The sequence below is a fragment of the Bos mutus genome, chromosome 9, assembly GCF_027580195.1.
Source record: "Bos mutus isolate GX-2022 chromosome 9, NWIPB_WYAK_1.1, whole genome shotgun sequence".
Taxonomy (NCBI): domain Eukaryota; kingdom Metazoa; phylum Chordata; class Mammalia; order Artiodactyla; family Bovidae; genus Bos; species Bos mutus.
This window is the reverse complement of record NC_091625.1, coordinates 82,326,117-82,348,320: the sequence shown is the minus strand read 5'-3', so window position 1 is coordinate 82,348,320 and position 22,204 is coordinate 82,326,117.

Here is a 22,204-nt window from a genome sequence, read left to right as displayed (position 1 = left end):
ACTGAAGTGGTTTGCCATTCCCTTCTCCAGTGGACCACATTCTGTCAGATCTCTCCACCATGACCCGCCCATCTTGGGTTGCCCCACAGGTATGGCTTAGTTTCATTGAGTTAGACAAGGCTGTGGTCCTAGTGTGATTAGATTGACTAGTTTTCTGTGAGTATGGTTTCAGTGTGTTTGCCCTCTGATGCCCTCTTGCAACACCTACCGTCTTACTCGGATTTCCTTTACCTTGGGCATGGTGTGTCTCTTCACAGATGCTCCAGCAAAGTGCCGTCATTGCTCCTTACCTTGGACAAGGGGTATCTCCTCACTGCTGCCCTTCCTGACCTTCAACGTGGGATAGCTCCTCTAGGCCCTCCTGTGCCTTCCTCCCCTCCTGGGAGGAAGACAGGAGCAGATAAAGCCTAGTTAGCTGCTTGTTATATAGATTTCTCTGGCACCTTCTACAACCTAAAGCTGTTTAGGCACTGAGGATTAACTACTGGGGATTAACTTTTGTCCTTGCTGGTGAAGAGGAGAAGGGGGACACGTTTATGTGCTGCAAAATCTATTTAGGCAAATAGGAGGGGAGCAGGGAACATTCCTTGTACCTGCTTCTTCTCAGTTGCGGCAGCTCAAAACAATACTTATGCCAAAGTGGCATATTTGGGGGTGGCATATTCTACTGGGCTTCCCTGGTGGCTCAGATGGTCAAGAATCTACCTGCAATGTAGAAGACCTGGCAGGCTACAGTCCATGGGGTCTCAAAGAGTTGGACACGACTGAGCAACTAACACTATTCTACTCCTCCTCCAGGGTGATGGATTCTTTATGCCCTGTATTGGGTTAAACAGTGATACCCCACACAGTCCTTTCCCATCCCCCACCCCCAGTTTGTGTCTACCTAGGAATTATGAGGGCTTCCCTGGTGGTCAGAAGGTAAAGAATCTGCCTGCAATGCAGGACACTCGGGTTCGATCCCTGGGTCAGGAAGATCCCCCAGAGAAGGGAATGGCTACCCACTCCAGTATTCCTGCCTGAGAAATCCCATAGACAGAGGAGCCTGATGGGCTACAGTCCATGGGGTCACAAAGAGTTGGATACGACTAAGCGACTAACAATGATTGACTGACCAGGACCTTTGATTGTGGCCTTATTTGGAAATAGGTTCTTTGCAGATATAATCAATTTAAAATGAAGACACACTGGATAAGGGTGGGCCTTAATCTAACGGCTGGGTATCCTATTAAGAAGAAGGAATCTGACACAAACACAGGGGAGCAGGACAGAGGCAGAGGGACTGTAGTGATACAACCCAAGGGACTACAAGGATTGTAGCAAGCACCAAAATCTAGGCAGGTCAAAGGAAGGATTCTCCTCTGGGGCCCTCTGAGAGAGTGTGGTCCTGCCAACATCTTGATTTGGGACATCTAGCCTCCAGAACTATGAGAAAATAAAATTTTGTTGTAGTAGTTTGTTATAGCAGAGAAGGCAATGGCACCCCACTCCAGCACTCTTGCCTAGAAAATCCCATGGACAGAGGAGCCTGGTAGGCTGCAGTCCATGGGGTCGCTAGAGTCGGACACGACTAAGCGACTTCACTTTCACTTTTCACTTTCATGCATTGGAGAAGGAAATGGCAACCCACTCCAGTGTTCTTGCCTGGAGAATCCCAGGGATGGGGAAGCCTGGTGGGCTGCCGTCTATGGGGTTGCACAGAGTTGGACACGACTGAAGCGACTTAGCAGCAATTTGTTACAGCAGTCCTGGAAAACTAGTACAGCCCTGAGAAGAAAACTGGATGGCATATTCAAAAATGGATGACAAATTTCAATACCTATTTATTGTGCACTAACTGTGCCCCAAACTGGGGCTGCAGAGAACACAAAGATACATATGACCAGATCCTGCTTTGGAAGAACTTAGAATCAAAACTGTCCCTGACTTTCGTAGGGAAAAAAAAAAAAAAGTTTTTCCTTTCCTTTCAATGACCCTGTCAGGTTAGCAACACAGTGGGGGAAAGATACAAGAGGATCAAAGCTGTGAGTACTCAGCACTTAGGCCATACTACAGATGACTTGTAAACCACTGCAGAGTAAAAAAACAAAAAAAAATTATAATAATAACTTCAGGACAAAGTGGTACAATGCAAATCAAATGGTTTCTTAAGCAGTTCTGTAGAGAAAAGGAAACTTTTTGAACTACTTTTTTTTTTCCCTCCCCCCAGGATTCTTTCTTTTCCATAATTAAGAAGCCAACATGAAGCAGCGGGAAGCAAAGTGTTGGTGGGGAGGTAATTACTAATAGCAACATCAGTGCTGACACACACTTGCTAGGAAAAATCCTCTGGCGTTTTTACCTATAACAAACCTGTCATCAGTGAAGGTACTTAAGAAAGCTTCTTTGCTAGTCTTCCGAACACTAGAGAAAATAATTATGGCAATATAAGGCATTTAACAAACACTTCATGAGTGAAAAATTCTTTTGCCCAGTTCTTTCTCAAATGATTAGTTCTTAGGGATGGAAATTAACTTCTCTTTGCCCCCAGATGATCGAATTAGACCAACTCTATCTAGTTTTAATCCCTGAAATTAAAAAAAAATGATAATTTATAAAGCCTGGAACTTACTATAGTGTTAGTGTTAATTGTTCAGTCGTGTCCAACTCTTTGTGACCCCATAGACTGTAGCGCACCAGACTCCTCTGTCCATGGAATTCTCCAGGCAAGAATACTGGAGTAGATAGCCATTCCCTTCTTCAGGGGATCTTACTGACCCAGGCAGGGATGGTAGGTCAAAGGACACAGGTATCCTATATCACAGGCAGAATCTTTACCATGTGAGCCACCAGGGAAGACCAACTGACTATTGCTATTACTGAAGTTAATTCCTCATGTGACCTTCCACATCTTCTAATATCTTATATCTTCTTATATCTTTCCTGGGTCAGGAAGATCCCCTGGAGAAGGAAATGGCAACCCATGCCAGACCTCTTGCCTGGAAAATTCCATGGATGGAGGAGGTTGGTAGGCTATAGTACATGGGATCACAGAGTCAGACATGACTGAGCAATTAATTTAATTAATTTATATCTTTCCAACACAGTGTAGGTTTGAGATACATCAAAGAAAAATTGCACTGCATACAGTAAAATAAATGAGGATTTTATTCAAGACCAAGCTGGTTTTAGAAAAGGCAGAGGAACCAGAGATCAAATTGCCAACATCCGCTGGATCATGGAACAAGCAAGAGAGTTCCAGAAAAACATCTATTTCTGCTTTATTGACTATGCCAAAGCCTTTGACCGTGTGGATCACAATAAACTGTGGAAAATTCTGAAAGAGATGGGAATACCAGACCACCTGACCTGCCTTCTGAGAAACCTGTATGCAGGTCAGGAAGCAAGAGTTAGAACTGGACATGGAACAACAGACTGGTTCCAAATAAGAAAAGGAGTACATCAAGTCTGCACATTGTCACCCTGTGTATTTAACTTCTATTCAGAGTACATCATGAGAAACACTGGGCTGGAAGAAACACAAGCTGGAATCAAGATTGCCAGGAGAAATATCAATAACCTCAGATACGCAGATGACACCACCCTGTGGCAGAAAGTGAAGAGGAACTAAAAAGCCTCTTGAGGATAGTGAAAGAGGAGAGTGAAAAAGTTGGCTTAAAGCTAAACATTCAGAAAACTAAGATCATGGCATCTGGTCCCATCACTTCATGGCAAATAGATGGGGAAACAGTGGAAACAGTGGCAGACTATTTTGGGGGGCTCCAAAATCACTGCAGATGGTGACTGCAGCCATGAAATTAAAAGACACTTACTCCTTGGAAGGAAAGTTATGACCAACCTAGATAGCATATTCAAAAGCAGAGACATTACTTTGCCAACAAAGGTCTGTCTAGTCAAGGCTATGGTTTTTTCAGTGGTCACGTATGGATGTGAGAGTTGGACTGTGAAGAAAGCTGAGTGCGGAAGAATTGATGCTTTTGAACTGTGGTGTTGGAGAAGACTCTTGAGAGTCCCTTGGACTGCAAGGAGATCCAACCAGCCCATTCTAAAGGAGATCAGTCCTGGGTGTTCATTGGAAGGAATGATGCTGAAGCTGAAACTCCAATACTTTGGCCACCTCATGCAAAGAGATGAATCATTGGAAAGACCCTGATGCTGGGAGGGATTGGGGGCAGGAGGAGAGGGGGACGACAGAGATGGCTGGATGGCATCACCGACTCGATGGACATGAATTTGGGTAAACTCCAGGAGATGGTGATGGACAGGGAGGCTTGGTGTGCTGCGATTCATGGAGTCGCAAAGAGTCGGACACGACTGAGCGACAGAACTGAACTGAACTGAACTTGTTTTAGCCACGCATTCCAGAAACCAAACTCACTCAGAAGGACAATGCAGATAGTGGAGTGCAATTTATTACATCGGAGGGCCCAAGGCAGAGTCTCCTCTTAACCAAGGACCCTGACCAGCATTTGTGAAAATCTTTTATACCCCATGTGTACGTGTCTGAACCCACCACTCCAAATTCCTTGAGACTTACATAAACCAAGGAAAATACAGTCCCAATAACCCCATCATTCACGAGCTATGTGCTCATGTTCTCAAACAGTCAAACAATTAGCCAATAATCAATAAACCCGAGGTTACACTCCAATAGATACAGAAAAATTTATGGCCTGTCTGGAGGAAGGGATGATTAGCCTATGTTTTCTCTTAGGCGATGAGTAACCTAGATACTTAGATACCTAGATCTTCAAGGTTCCCCTGTCTGAAGGGGGGTCTTATCCTTCTGTTGTTGTTTTCGTAGGCACTAAACACAGAGTTCAGAGTCCATTGGAAAGGTGGCCGAGCATGATCAGCATGAACAGGCCTAAGATGGAGTCCAGGACCTATGAATTCCTTTTTCAAACTGATCTCAGTAGAGGTCGTTGTTGTTGTTCAGTCGCTAAATTGTGTCTCACTCTGCGATCCCATGGACTGCAGTACACCAAGAACCTCTGTCCTCCACCATCTCCCGGAGTTTGTTCAAATTCATGTCAATTGAAGTCGGTGATACTATCTAACCATCTCATTCTCATCCTCAGCCACCCTCTTCTCCTTTTGCCCTCAAGCTTTCCCAGCATCAAAGTCTTTTCCAGTGAGATGGCTCTTCCCATCTGGTGGCCAAAGTATTGGAGATTCAGTAACAGAGAGAGATTGAACATAACTGTGGAAACCACCAATAGCAGCTGGGTATTTGTGGCCAATGGATAGGGTGAGGGAGTAGAAAGAAAGTTATGAGGAATTTGGTTTGGTGTCAAGGATTGAGGGACCCCTTACTAAACTGGTTTGGCAGGATTCTTGCTGAACTAGGCTGACAGGCCAAAGATAAGGCCTAGTAGAGAAGAGGGCTCAGAGCAGCCCAGCTAGAATGTAGTCATGGAGTGAGAGTCCTTTCAGGTGATACACTCAACCAGTCTTCACACTAACAGAGGTGTGATCGCCCAGGGTCCAAGAACTGGACCACATTTACCCACCTGTTTGATTGTGTTTGTTTTACTTTCCTTTGGTTCACTAGCCAATTGTTTAAAATAATCTTAGAAATTATTTTGAAGGCATAATTTAGAAATCACCTGAGTCATTTTTAACTAACTGGTATTTGTGAATTTACAGAAAGGCTACAATTCAAATAACTGATATGCTTATATATCAATAAAAACCATCAGGGGACTTCCGTGGTGATCCAGTGGTAAGTCTCCAGTGCAGGGGGCCCAGGTTCAATCCCTGGTCAGGGAATTGGAGCCCACACGCTGTAAGTACAAGTGCGCATGCCGCAGTGAACGACCCTGCATGCCACAATGAAGGCTGAAGATCCCACATGCAGCAGCTAAGACTTGGGGCAGCCAAATAAATATATAAAATATTTTATAAAAAATTAAAAATAGCTTTCATGGTAAGTTTGCTTTGTTCCTTGTTCAACAGTTGTTACACGTAATGGAGAAAAGAAAGAGAGTAGACATCAGTCAGGAACAGGGCCTCGCCAGGTGCACACACAGCCATTCCCTTCTCCAAGGTACCTTACTGACCCAGGGATCGAACCCGGGTTGAATCCCCAGGGACCTCCTGAGGGCCTCCCAGTTCTCCCCATTAGGAGAGCTTCAGACTCATTGTCTGAGTTGCTCAAGGTCACATGCAGAAGCCAGGATTTGAAGCCAGGCCTGTCTGACTCCAAGATAAGATCCTTTCCATTACACCAGCACTTCCCAAACACGAGGCCTTGGACCTGGGCCAACTCAAATTAAGTTATAAGCTGTCAGAAGCAAAATGAAAAATACAAGGACAATGTAGCAGGGTTGTTTTTTTTTTTTTTTTTGAACAAAATTAATTCAGTTTAAAGCATTGTTCTTTTTCTGAGATTGTGGCCACTTCTAGTGTTGAAAATGTTCTTTCTATTATGAAATGATAGTGGTTATGATGGTGATTACTTGTGTTTGTTTTTGTTTTTCAATATCCTTACCAGACAAAATTTAAAACTTGGCCAAGCTGTAAATGACACCTGAATGTTTTTGATATTTTGTCACTCATGGAATTTTAGAACCTGGAAATCGGCTCTGCCAAAAGGTAAGTTCCCATGAAACACAGGGGAAATAAGCAGCTTGCCTTGTACATTTAGTGCTTCCCCTAGTTCCATGTTCACATCAACTTCTGAAATTTAGAGAAGTCACTCCAATTAAAAGAAAAATTAACATCTCAATTGTTTTGGTTTTCTGATTTTTCTTTTTAAAAAAATTTTATTGGAGTATACTTGCTGACCAATGTTGTACTAGTTCCTGCTGTGCAGCAAAATGAATCAGCTATATGTATATATATATCCCCTCTTTTTTGTATTTCCTTCCCATTTAGGTCACCATAGAGCACTGAATAGAGTTCCCTGTGCTATAGAGTAGGTTCTCATCCATTTCAGTCTAGTCCCTCAGTCGTGTCTGACTCTTGGTGACCCTGACTCTTTGCGACCCCATGAATTGAAGCACACCAGGCTTCCTTGTCCACCACCAACTCCCAGAGCTTGCTCAAACTCATGTCCATCGAGCTGGTGATGCCCTCCAACTATCTCATCCTCTGTCTTCCCATTCTCTTCCTGCCTTCAACCTTGCCAGCATCAGGGTCTTTTCCAGTGAGTCAGTTTTTCGCAACAAGTGGCCAAAGTATTGGAGCTTCCCCTTCAGCATCTGTCCTTCCAATGAATATTCAGGACTAGTTTCCTTTAGGATTGACTGGTTTGATCTCCCTGAAGTCCAAGGGACTCTCAAGAATCTTTTCCAACACCACAGTTCAAAAGCATCAATTCTTCAACACTCAGCTTTCTTTATGGTCCAACTCTCACATCCATACATGACTACTGGAGACTTCTGACAAAATGTGGTCCACTGGAGAAGGGAATGCCAGATCACTTCAGTATCCTTGCCTTAAGAACCCCATGGACAGTATGAAAAGGTTCTTATTAGTTATCTGTTTTATACATAGCAGTGCATATATGTCAACCACAATCTCCCAATTCATCCCACCCCTCTTTTTCCTCCTTGGTGTCCATACATTTGTTTTCTACATCTGTGTCTATTCCTGCCTTGCAAATAGGTTCACATTTGTACCATTTTTCTGGATTCCACATATACACATTAATACACAATATCATGGAACAAGGACAGACACCAAGGCACAGCTAGAGAGGATGAGAATCGAGACAACTCTAAGGAGTAGAAGAAAACCAGCCATTGGAGGGTCTAATGGCAGGAGGAGAAGCCAAAGGATATTGCTCAGACTGAGAGGCAGTATGTACGCTATTTCTTCTGCAGAGAGCACAAGCAGAACCATTATTCTCTGTGGAATCCACCTTGTTTTTTTATCTCTCCAGGGCTCCACCCCCTGGAGGGATGCTCACCTTCACCCATGAGGATGCACTTTCCTCAGTGAACAGGCAGCAGAAGTACAGACAGATCAGCATTCCTGTATGTGCAAGAAGGTCTTACTACCCAGGTTCCTCATTTTCAAGGGCTACTATTTTTAGATGACCATTTTTGAAGATGACCAGACATCTCTGACATAACAGGCGGTGTTTTATTTTTCACTTTTGCCTGCTTGCTTACTGGATGTAATAGAAAAAAAAAAAGAAGAAGGTCTCATTTCCTACTGAACCAAAACAGACAGTATGTCATATTTAAGAGCCTTACAGTCAAGAACACTGGGTGTGTAGCGGTCCACATTCAGTGGGTAATTCAGCTCTCTAAACTCTTGCGGCCTCTGTTTCCTTGCTTATAAAATGTGAATAATAATATTCCCCACTTAATAAAGTTGCTGTAAGAATTGAAAACTGTATGTTCACTACTACATAGACCTCCAGGTATATCCAAACAGTTCAGTTCAGTCACTCAGTCGTTTCCGACTCTTTGTGACCCCATGAACCGCAGCATACCAGGCCTCCCTGTCCGTCACCAACTCCCAGAGTCCACCCAAACCCATGTCCATTGAGACAGTGATGCCAGCCAACCATCTCATCCTCTTTTGTCCCCTTCTGCTCCTGCCCTCAATCTTTCCCAGCATCAGGGTCTTTTCAAATGAGTCAGCTCTTCACATCAGGTGGCCTATTGTTACATGGATTATATTTACTGTAAGTAGGATAGCTGAGCATGTCCTAACACACAATAAATAATAAACATGTACTACTAAAGAGAGTTAATTGCCTAAACTTGAAGTAAAAAATTCAAGGGGGCCTAACAAGCACGTCTAGCTGTTGTTCTACTCTCCCACTGATTGGCAGCTATAGAGGATGAGGAATGATACCCACCCACCCCTACATTCTCCTCACTCAAGAGACTCAACCTTTAATACAGTTCCCCATGTTTCCACATTGGAGTGGAATATGTAGTGTTAGCTATCTGCCACAAGAACTCTAATGATGTTGGTCCCTTCTAGCCAGTAAAAAACACAGTCGAAAGGTAAATAACTCTCTCCTTAGATTGACTCAGACACTGAGAGAAAAATACCATGACAGAATGAGGGCTAGGGCATAGGTGTTATTCCTGAGGCTGGTCAGCTACTTCCATCCTTGTTCCAGGTTTTGGGTGGGAATCCGTTTTCCAAAGCTCTTTCAAATTCTGGATAGCTCTTCTAAGTTTATTTCTAAGTATTGGTGTCCTTTCTTATTGCTTCCAGATTATCTCATACACAACCTTTATTTCTCTTTAAGCTATCATCAGAGTTCATTTTAAACCAAGTCTTCTTTTTCTTATTAATTTTTTTCATTGTAAAGTTGATAATCTTATTAGTGTTAAGAGATTTGTGAAACAAAGTTGGATTACTATGAGGGACATCTGAAGCCAGATTCCTGAAGTCAGGAGTTGCTGAACTACAGCCAGCTGGCCAAGTGGCCCTGCAGCCTCATTTTGTAAATATGTTTTTATTGGAACATGGTCACATCCATCCATTTACGTATATTCTCTATTGCTGCCTTCTTGCTACAAGAGTGGAGTTAACTAACTGGAACAGAGATTGTATGGCCTGCAAAACTGAAAGTATTTACTATCTGGTCCTTAACAGAAAAATGTACTGTTTCCATGCCTTATGGAGTCAGATCACTATAAGAAAAAATGGTCAACTCTGAGAAAAATTAGTTGGCTACCATCATGATAATTAAGTAGCCAGTTCTGTCTAAAATTGTCCAGGATCGCAATGTGTCTTAATGAGATCTGACACTTGAAAACATTTTCTATTTTGATGGTTCAAAAGGGGACCCAAATTACCATCTTCCAATGGAAATTACCGAGGTTCTTCTATATGAAGATTCTCTCCTGAAAGCTACCTCCAGCTAATTAGAGTTGAAAACTGAAAAAGCCTCATTGCAGGTCGTTTTGGTGAGAAAAGAAAAGGAAATGACAGTCAAAAGTCTAGATTACATTTAGTGACTGGGGGGTGGGGGTGGAGAATACCTCCAAATTTGAAAATCTTTGAAAGAAAATTTGAAGAACAGTTTACTAAAAATAAGTAAAGTTCCTGTCTCTTTTCTCTTCACAAGAAGCCAACTGTATATCACAGGGGTATCAACACCAGTATTTCTGAGTCAAATCTTAAAACAAATAACGAGCACTTATTATTAATTTGCATTAATAAAAGAAATATATTCTTGATGGGTTGCTCCATTCGCTGAGTAAGAGACAAAGTTTAGGAAAGTGTGACCAAAAGAAGGAAGACCAGAGGAGCTACTTCTGGCTCTTTATGCAAAGACATGCTTATAAATTCTAAAATAATAAGGTATACTTCAGTTAAAGCACCAGAGAGGATCATGTTCTATTAAAAACAAATCTTTCTAATATATCTTTATTTATTTGGCCACATGTCCCATGCAGTTCTCCTTTTAGTGGGTTGTGTACATCTGGGTCATATACATTCTGAAGGATGTTTAGCTTTCACTGACTTTCCTTAATTCAATCACCCATGAAATTTGCCTCCCAGTTAAAACCATCACATCTCTTGTGGAAAGCAATTTGAGGAAAACATTTTAGGAGACACAGAGTGTTCACAGCCTTTGACCTAGTTATCCCACTGCTGGGAATTTATCTTAAGGAAATAATTCCAAAGAAGGAAAAAAAACTTCTTATTAACTAAAGAATTATTTATAATAGCAAAAAAACCCTTTACATCCAAAAATAAGAGAATAATGAAGTGAATTATGATACATCAACTAGAAGAACTGTTAGTTATACAGTCATTAAAATGATTATGGAAACTATGTAATAATACTGAAAGTATTCATGGAATAATGTTAAGGAAGGAAAGCAGAATGTAAAATTGTATCTGCATTGTGATTACAATATGAAAAACAATGTCTGCATGAGAACAAGGACCGGAAGGAACACAAAAATGATTTTTTTTGATGAACTGAAGTACAGGATTACTTAGGGTGGTAGAATGAAGGCTATATTTCTTTCTTTAATAAATGTTGTTTATAAGCTTAAAAACAGAGAACATCTCACTTTTCCCCTTCCCTTTAATATTTAAAATAATTTAAGAACTGTATCAGTCATGGTCCAGTTACAAAGAAAAGAAACCATTCCAACTAGATTAAGCCGGATGGCATTTATTCCTGGACTGAGGCAATGGTTGAGGAAACAGACTCTGAACTGACTTTCCAGAGATGTCTTGAGGCTGTCACACAGAACTGGACACCCCAAAATGCTGCTTCTCCTGCCATGACCAGTAAGCAGCTTGCAAAACTAGAAAAGGAACACTGCCTCTATATGCACTGCACCAAGGAGATGGAGCTTCATGCTTTTTTCTCTTACTGTGTAACTCAGTTTTGAAATAAGTTTTGAAAAAGAGCATCAGATTGACAGTACCTAGGTCACAAGCAAAAGGCTTTACAGCTTCCCTGGTATAACCTCAGATATGCAGATGACACCACGCTTATGGCAGAAAGTGAAGAGGAACTAAAAAGCCTCTTGATGAAAGTAAAAGAGTGAAAAAGTTGGCTAAAAGCTCAACATTCAGAAAATGAAGATCAAGGCATCTGGTCCCATCACTTCATGGGAAATAGATGGGGAAACAGTGGAAACAGTGTCAGACTTCATTTTTGGGGGCTCCAAAATCACTGCAGATGGTGACTGCAACCATGAAATTAAAAGACGCTTACTCCTTGGAAGAAAAGTTATGACCGACCTAGACAGTGTATTGAAAAGCAGAGACATTACTTTGCCAAAAAAAGTCCGTCTAGTCAAGGCTATGGTTTTTCCAGTGGTCATGTATGGATGTGAGAGTTGGACTGTGAAGAAAGCTGAGCACCAAAGAATTGATGTTTTTGAACTGTGGTGTTGGAGAAGACTCCTGAGAGTCCCTTGGACTGCAAGGAGATCCAACCAGTCCATCCTAAAGGAGATCAGCCCTGGATGTTCTTTGGAAGGAATGATGCTAAAGCTGAAACTCCAGGACTTTGATGACCTCAGGAAGAGTTGACTCATTGGAAAAGACTGTGATGCTGGGAGGGATTGGGGGCAGGAGGAAAAGGGAATGACAGAGGATGAGATGGCTGGATGGCATCACTGACTCGATGGTCGTGAGTCTGAGTGAACTCTGGGAGTTGGTGATGGACAAAGAGGCCTGGTGTGCTGCAATTCATGGGGTCGCAAAGAGTCGGACATGACTGAGCGACTGAACTGAACTGAACTGGTACACTGAGGAACTAAAAGGAGGCTGAATAGTTAGTAAACAAGCCAGTCTCTAGAATCTACCCCACAAACAATTCCCAGATAAAATTCGAGACACCCAGTTAAACTAGAATTTCAGATAAACAACAAATAATTCTTAGAATTTTCCAAATATTGCAAGGGACACATTGATACTAAAAAAATATATATTCATAACTTACCTGAAATTCAGACTTATTTGGGCATTTTACATTTTTATTTGCTAAACATTACAACCCTACTGCCATGGAAACTGATAGAAAGTGAAATCATTCCCAATTCATACAAAGTTTTGGTAATATTTATTCTCAGATAAGGATTCCTGCAGTAGAGTACCCACAGATTTCTAATGGAAGCATTTTCTTCTTTTAAACTAATAGACATTCTCTCAAATTTATAATTTCTCCAAAAATAGGAAGCAAACAGATGTTTGTATGTTGGTTAGATTCTCGAAACCAGTCAGAAGATATCAGTGCTGGATGGCTCCCTAGAGAGAATGCATTCCTTGGAGGGAACTTTTTTAATCTACTGCTTTCTTTTAACAGATAAGTTAGAACAGAGTTCTCAGAGCCCAGGACTCTCAGACTTGATCCTTTCAGTCAGGTGCCTCGGAAAAGAATAAACCTCCTTTAACAGTTGTGGTAGGTGCAAACTTAAGTTGCTAAGGCAAAAATATGGAATCCCGATTAACCTCTCATGATCACTGAGTGCCAGGGAAAGCATGAGTTGCCACTCAAGAACTGTGGGAGGCAGATTTCCCTGGTGGTCCAGTGGTTAAGAATCCACCTTCCAGTGCAAGGAATGTGGGTTTGATCCCTGGTCAGGAAGCAAAGATCCCACAAGCCATGGGCAACTAAGCATGAGTACCACAACTACTGAGCCCACAAGCTCTAGAGCCTGTGCTTCTCAACAAGAGAAATCTGAGTGCCGCTACAAAGATCCAGCACAGCCAAAAATAATAAAAAATAAATAAATAAAATACGTAAAAAAAAAAAAAAAGCTGTGGTAGGAAAATCTCTCAACCAGGATGGCCTGGATTTTAGCCCTGAATATATTACCACCCTGCTCAATAAGCTTGAGCATGTGATCACTCTTCTGAGTCACAGTTCCCTCATCTTTAAAAATGAGGTCATTAATACTTTTCCTGTTCCCTGTTCTAGTTTGCCATAAGGACCGAATAAGGACACATCTGCAAAGTTTTTTGAAATGCAAGAGGTGCCATATAAGGAAACTTTACATAGTCTCATGACTGAGAAGTACTAAGGTTTAAAATATTCAATATTTCAACTATCGTCTATCTGTGGTGGGGTCATTAGATGCAACTCCTTCAATTCTTTCTTATTTTGCTGCTGCTGCTGCTAAGTCGCTTCAGTCGTGTCCGACTCTGTGCGACCCCATAGACGGCAGCCCACCAGGCTCCCCCGTCCCTGGGATTCTCCAGGCAAGAACACTGGAGTGGGTTGCCATTTCTTATTTTACCCTTGAATAAACTAAGCCTGGGGCTTCCCAGGTGGTACAGTTGCAAAGAATCTGCCTGCCAGTGCAGGAGATGCTCATTATGTGGGTTTGGTTCCTGGGTCTGGAAGATCCCCTGGAATAGGAAATGGCAACTCACTCCAGTATTCTTGCCTGGAAAATTCCAGGAACAGAGGAGTCTGGCAAGCTATAGTCCATGGAGTTGCAAGAGTCAGACATGATTGAGAACATATACAACGTAGGCTTAAGCAGTGACAGAAGTCCCAAAGTAGAAATGGTTTAAACAAGATAAACAATTATTTATTGCTGAAGTAAATGAATTTTGGAGGTAAATGGGACTTAATGATCCTTAAGGACTCTAATTTCCTCTATTTTGTTCCTCTGTCATTCTCATCATGTGAATTTCACCTGATTTCCCAAGATCCTAATCAACTCTAACCATCACATCTGCATTTCAGCCATCAGAGGGGAAAGTTTTGAAGAAGGCATACACCTTCATTTTGAGTTGAACATGTTTTCTGGAAAGTAAACACGATTTTCACTTACATCCTATTGCCATAATTTCATCAAGTGGTTACATCTAATCATAGGAAATTGTAATTTGAGATAGCCACTTGCTCACCTATAAATTGAGATCTCTATAGCTGTCAGTCAAGATTGCCTGCCACAGTAGGTAAAAACCAAGAATCTTTCCACGTGAATTAGAGAGAGACTTAGTTTGGGCTTTTATAAGAAAGCACCATAGACTGGGTGGCATACAAACACTAAAAATTTATTTTTCACAGCCAAGGTCTAAGGTCAGGGTATCATGTCTGGTTCTCATAAGAGTCCTCTTCCAGCTGCGATCCAAAAGTCTACAAATAATAAATGCTGGAGAGGGTGTGGAGAAAAGGGAACCCTCTTACACTGTTGGTGGGAATGCAAACTAGTACAGCCACTATGGAGAACAGTGTGGAGATTCCTAAAAAACTGGAAATAGAACTGCCTTATGATCCAGCAATCCCACTGCTGGACATACACACTGAGGAAACCAGAAGGGAAAGAGACACGTGTACCCCAATGTTCATCGCAGCACTGTTTATAATAGCCAGGACATGGAAGCAACCTAGATGCCCATCAGCAGATGAATGGATAAGAAAGCTGTGGTACATATACACAATGGAGTATTACTCAGCCATTAAAAAGAATACATCTGAATCAGTTCTAATGAGGTGGATGAAACTGGAGCCTATTATACAGAGTGAAGTAAGCCAGAAGGAAAAACACCAATACAGTATACTAACGCATGTATATGGAATTTAGAAAGATGGTAACAATAACCCGGTGTACGAGACAGCAAAAGAGACACTGATGTATAGAACAGTCTTATGGACTCTGTGGGAGAGGGAGAGGGTGGGAAGATTTGGGAGAATGACATTGAAACATGTAAAATATTGTGTAAGAAACAAGTTGCCAGTCCAGGATCGATGCACGATACTGGATGCTTGGGGCTAGCGCACTGGGATGACCCAGAGGGATGGTATGGGGAGGGAGGAGGGAGGAGGGTTCAGGATGGGGAACGAATGTATACCTGTGGTGGATTCATTTTGATATTTGGCAAAACTAATACAATTATGTAAAGTTTAAAAAAAAAAAAGAGTCCTCTTCCAGATTCCAGACTATTCTTTCATGATGGAAAGAAACTGAAAGCTCTCTGGGCTCCCTTTTATAAAGGCATTAATCTCATTCATGAAGGTTCCACCCTTATGACCTAATTACTTCCCAAAGGCCACACTTCCTAATAACATCAACATTGGGAATTAGAATTTCAACAAATGAACTGAGGAGAAGGTAGGGGTCAGACAGAAAGATACTCAGTTCATTTCAGAGTAAAGATTAGAATTTTTTTTTTGAAGATCTAATTGAATTTATTAAGTGACTCATGAATCAGGCAATGTCTCATTTGGCATAACACAGAGGTGCTCCAAGGAGTCACACATAATAGGTTTTTGGGACAAGGAAGTCATCAGTAAGGGGGAAAAAAAAAAGAAAATTCACTGAAAAAAAGTAAAAGTTCAGGTGAAAACAGCTCCTCATTGGCTGAGCTGAGGTGTTTTTCACTGACTGCATTTGTTGATGGGCAAGAAAGAGGTCTTCCTCCTACTGGAGGAATAAAGTAGTTGTACTTCCTGCTTGGGAGTGAAAGGTACCACTCTTCCTGTTGAGGTCAGTAACTCACATTTTCCTGTTAAGGTAACTGAAATCTTCCTTGAATAAAGTCAGTTAGATCTTAAAAATTGTTCAGTTGTGCCTTCTAGTTCAAGATGGCGGAGTTGAAGGACTTGCACTCATCTCCTCCTGCTAGTGTTGGAGGGTCTCCTGTGGAGGCATGGGTTGGCAGTGGCTACTTGTGAGGATCGGAGAAGGCAATGGCACTCCACTCCAGTACTACTCTTGCCTGGAAAATCCCATGGATGGAGGAGCCTGGTAGGCTGCAGTCAATGGGGTCACTAAGAGTCGGACACGACTGAGCGACTTCACTTTGACTTTTCACTTTCATGCATTGGAGAAGGAAATGGCAACCCACTCCAGTGTTCTTGCCTGGAGAATCCCAGGGATGGCGGAGCCTGGTGGCCTGCTGTCTATGGGATCTCACAGAGATGGACACGACTGAAGCGACTTAACCTAGTCGACTTAACACGACTTAACAAGACTTAACACACATGTTAAGTTAAGTGACTTAACATGACTGAACCTAGATAGCATATTAAAAAGCAGAGATATTACTTTGCCAACAAAGGTCCATCTAGTCAAGGCTATGGTTTTTCTAGTGGTCATGTATGGACGTGAGAGTTGGACTGTGAAGAAAGCTGAGTGCCGAAGAATTGATGCTTTTGAACTATGGTGTTGGAGAAGACTCTTGAGAATCCCGTGGACTGCAAGGAGATCCAACCAGTCCATCCTAAAGGAGACCAGTCCTGGGTGTTCATTGGAAGGACTGATGCTGAGGCTGAAACTCCAAAACTTTGGCTACCTGATGAGAAGAGTTGACTCATTGGAAAAGACTCTGATGCTGGGAGGGATTGGGGGCAGGAGGAGAAGGGGACAACAGAGGATGAGATGGCTGGATGGCATCACCGACTCGAATGGACATGAGTGTGAGTGAACTCCAGGAGTTGGTGATGGACAGGGAGGCCTGGTGTGCTGCGATTCATGGGGTCGCAAAGAGTCAGACACAACTGAGAGACTGAACTGAACTGAACTGAATTGACTTAGCAGCAGCAGTTGTGAGGATGGGGGCACTGGCAGCAGCCTAAAATCTTATTTTAATCCATACATGGACTAGAAAAGCCAAACCACAGTTGCTTTAATCATATAATTAAGTCACTGTCTAGCTAGATTATAAGTTCCAGGTAACAATAATACAGTGTCTGCCACGTGTCTGATCATTTATAAATATTTGAAGAAAAAAAAACAACTGTTAGAGGCAAAGAGCAAGGAATCACAAATTTTATCTTTGAAGAATCAAGGCTGCCAAAAATGAAATCATTTTAGTATTGAGAAGTGAAGTACAATTACAACTTGAAAAACTGTCTAAACACAAAACAGGCGAAAGTGAAAGTGAAGTCATTCAGTGGTGTCTGACTCTTTTCGACCCCATGGACTGTAGCTTATCAGGCTCCTCCGTCCATGGGATTCTCCAGGCAAGAGAACTGGAGTGGGTTTCCATTTCCTTCTCCAGGAGATCTTCCCAACCCAGGGATTGGACCCTGGTCTCCTGCATTGTAGGCAGACGCTTTAACATCTAAGCCACCACTGTGACATGCAAGCAAATTATTTAAGCTCCAATTTCTCACTTCATTCAGACCCATATGTTTCAAGACAAACTACAAGCTGATTTAACTTTGCCTAAATTCATAAAATCGCTAATTGGAAAACTCCCTAATTTACAAATTCTAACTAGTTCCTGGGAAGCCTGGCCCATATAATCAACTCCAGCCTGCAAGTACATTTCCCTAACTTCATCTTTCTCAAAACACTCTACAGCTACATTGGTATGTATCAATAATAATACTAACAGATTTAACTTTGATTGGGTATATTTCTGATGTTCTTTGGTCAAGAGTGATAGACTGTGTGCATGAATGCTAAGTAGCTTCAGTTGTGTCCAACTATTTGTAATCCCATGAACTGTAGCCCACCTGGCTCCTCTGTCCATGGGATTCTCCAGGCAAGAATACTAGAGTGGATTTCCATTTCCTCCTCCAGGCGATCTTCCCAACCCATGGATTGAACCCATGTCTCTTATGCCTTCTGCATTTGCAGGCAGGTTCTTTAACACTAGTTCTGTCTGGGAAGCCCAGTGATAGACCGTGTTTTATTAAATATCACACCTATTTTTAAAGTTTATTTTCACAAAACTTTCTTGAGCAGTAGACATATCAATGTATTAAGAATTTTTTTCTAACACAAATTATATGTTATTTAAATTCTCCCTGGAAAAAGAGAAAAGAAATGAGCTGAAACATGGAATCAGTTCAAATAGACAACGTCAGGAGAGGGAGCAAGCACAGGAAAATAAATACTTTACAATCACTAAATGAGTCAACAAATATCAGCACACAAGTCAGATGAATTTTATCCTTTTGAAAAGTATTGTACTCCAATATATTTGGTCTTTTCTACATGCTTTAAATTCTCATAATTTTAAGTTTACACTCAGAATAAATATAAGTATACAATTTAATTTTGTTTCTTATAATGTATGATGGGGCATATATTATCTGAGTTTTAATTCTCTCATTTGTAGAGATATTATATCACATTTAACTTTGAAAAGCCAACCAAATGGTTCTCTTTTACATAATTAAAGACACTATAAAATTATATTTTATATCTGCATACTTCATTATATATAATCATTCTGCATACATTATATACTGGTGATATTCACTTTACTATGTATAACAGTATACACAAAATCATGTTTATTACACTTTCTGAGCAATTCAAACAATTTTTTCTCATGAAGTTTTGACTATATACAGTATTTGCCTGATGTGCTGATTTTAGAAATGAATCATCAAGTAATTTTTTATTCTACTGCAATACCTACAACACAGATGGGTTGATATGAACACATCCAAAGAAAAAAATGGTAAAACTGTCAGTATGCAGTCAGTTCTCCATTTTGTTGACCAAATTTGAATTTTTATTCCTAAAGCCTAAGACAAGCATGTTTAAACAATATAAACAGAAATAGAGTCATCTGTATAGCAAAGAAAATGACTATGTTAATGAGAGCACACAGAAGACCACCAGAAGATGGCAGTCTCATTTCTTTAAGGACTAGGATGACGCTGAGATGAATGGTTGGGACACAAGATGACAGAGAGTGCGGAAGATGAAATTGTTCAGGTCACTGCTGGCTACTGCCTGTTGGCATAATTCTTTCCCCAGGTAAGGCCAGTGAACTCTTGCAGAAAGTGCCAGAAACTGAAAAGCCTAACTTTCAATGCTATGGATTACACCACAAATGATTACATAAGGAGAGAAAGAAAGAGTTCACAATTCATTGGAAACTTTTTCACCACTGCCTTTTTCTCATCTTTCCCGGTGCATTCCTCTCTCATGCTGCGTCAGCACACGTGAATGCTGAGATAAAACTGAGGGCATTCCTCTGCTGTTTTTTCTAGACTCACCAACTGAAAGAGAAAACAGACTTACTGTGGCCAAGAAGAGACTTTGAGGCCAATAATCTAGTCATATCCACATCCTTCAAAGAAGATATTCCAACCTGAAATACATCTAAATCTAAAATATATGAGTATTGATTAACCTCCTTCTCAGCTCTAAGGAGTCAGGCATTAAGGCGTCAGATTGGGCCTTCATGCTGTGTGTCTTCAAACACCCTCTCATTGATTTTTGTGACTTTCAGATGCACCACCATGAGCTATAGGCTGAACACAAAGAAATCAAAAATTCTAAATTGAAGTTCTATAATAGTTACCCTGCTCTTTTATTTCCTGCCTTTTTGATAAGCTGCTTCTCTCCAACCTATGCATATAGAACAGAAACAATTTGGTTTGTCCTTGAAGAATCCCTCCCCTACCAAAAAAGAACACTGGCATTATTCATATTTTCCCAATACGGATTTATGTAATGCCCTTTTTTTTTTTTTTTTCAGTTCCAATTTGAAGGCTTGGAGAGTGGTGAAAGCTCATATTATTAAGCACACCCATTTAATTTCCAAAGTTAATGAGTGGAGCTCAACAGATTGAGTGCATTGTATCAGAATAACTTTGAATTCTTTGGAATTGCTCTGAAACTCAGAGAGGGTATGATGACCAAATGGTGCTAAACTAATGATCTTTTCATATTAGGATCGGAAAAGAGAGAAACAAATATTGTAGCATGCATAGCAATATTGTCTCAATTTGTAGATGACAAAATGCATTTCATCTCAATTAGCAAGTAGACTTTGTTATGAATTGCTAGCCAGATTGCTAATAATTAAAGACTCAATGTGTCTTCAGTCATGACAATTGGGCAGTGATGAGAGGTTGTTAAAAGTATTTGAATTCTGTTTGCTCTATTTATTTGGGGAAAGGAAAAAAATCCTGATATTCATAATGACGAATTAAGAAATAGTGCATATGATTATTCTGGATCTTCTGGAAAAGATATTATTTCACAGTGTTTGCCAGTGATGATACCCCAGTAGAGAAATGGTCCCCAGAGGACCCCAGGCAAGTTCAAACAAGTAACTTTCCCAAACAAGTAACTCCTGGCCCTTGTTCCAAATTCCTGTCTCCCTCCTATTTTTAAAATAGGCTCACTTGTTTAAAAGTTAGCAACTGAGAGCTTAATACATGTATGCTTTCCCATATTTATACTCTCATGTAACTCACCTACATGGCCAGTGTTAGTGTGTTTTTGTTTTTTTTTTTATTTGAGCAAACTAACTGCTTTACCATCTTGTGTTGAGATTACCTTAGTCACCCATTTCTTTCTCTTCCTGCAGTTTAGGTATGTGGGCATGATTTCATGCATGTAAATTATCACTAGCATCAATTTTTAAAGCCCAAATCAGTTTAAGACATCCATTTCCTATATATTTTATGCTGAAACCAATTGGTAATGATCTTCAGTATTTATTGATGACTTTTTCCCCCAAAGATTTTTAAATAATGAGCTTTTGCCCTTTCAGCAATTTGCTATTGCAAAGTCCATGTCATGCTGTGGCTTCATATCTTCTGAACGGGCTCTTATTCACCATTATCACTGTAACAAAGAAAATGGACCCTCCTCCACACGTGGCCAACTACGCCAGCTGCTATACACAAAAAGTCAAAAGAAGCACCCTTCGGCCCATCAGAGCTTTGTTTTAGAATTTGTTTCAATTAGATCTCAAGTAGGATTATGATATGACCATTCCTGGCTGAAAAATCCAGACTGAATTTTCTGGCACAAATATTACTGTTTTATGCTGATCCAGAGCTCATTCTCCAACAACAACAAGAACAACAAAATGAAGAGATCAGCAAATGTTAGGGTATTTTTTTATCAGAGTTAGACAGCCATTGTATTTAATTTTCTTTCACATTATACAGACTGCATTTCCCATTTAATCCCAAACACAAAAAATTTGCTCATGTGTGACTCTAATTGACAAGTATGGCAAGACTGAATTTTATATACTCATACTGGTATTTAATATAGTTGGGTGAAGAAATGATTCAGATTATTTAAATCTATCAGATTATTTAAATTATTTAAACCACTTAAATCTATGATACTCACAGTTCAATCCCTATGGTGTTTGACTTAAAAGGTCAAAAGTCTATCCTATGTTCTAGTTTATTTATTTTTCCAATCTCCTAGAATTGTAGAAAGGAAAGTACAATTTTTTTTTTTTTTCATTTTTCTCACTGGCCTTGTGTGGTGCAATTTAGTTGACTTGCAGTGGTCATTCATTCGCAACCTACTGCTTCTGCTGCTGCTTAGTCGCTCCGTCGTGTCCAACTCTTTGTGACCCTGTGTACTGCAGCCCATCAGGCTCCTCTATCCATGGAATTTTCCAGACAAGAATACTGGAGAGGGTTGCCATTTCCTACTCCAGGGAATCTTCCCAAAACAGGGATCAAACTCTTGTCTCCCACATCTCCTTTATTACAGGCAGATTCTTAACCAGTGAACCACTAGGGAAGCCAGATGAATATTTATTGAGCGCCTATTTCACGCCAGAGACTATGCTACATGCTGGAGATCGAATAGTAATCAGAGCAGACACAGTCCCTACTCCTGAGGGGGTTTCAGACATTTTAATAGACAAATTCTGGAAATAAACTCTAGCGGTTCCTTCATTTTCAGATCATTTCTTTATCTACTAAGATATGATTACCAATAAATTAATTATTGCATATCTAATATTTCCTCAACTCTCACTAGAGTATTTTGATGGAAATATTAATGATATCTGATACTTTCAGATATCATTAATTCAGTAGCAAAAATGTTACAAACTGCATTAATGTCCA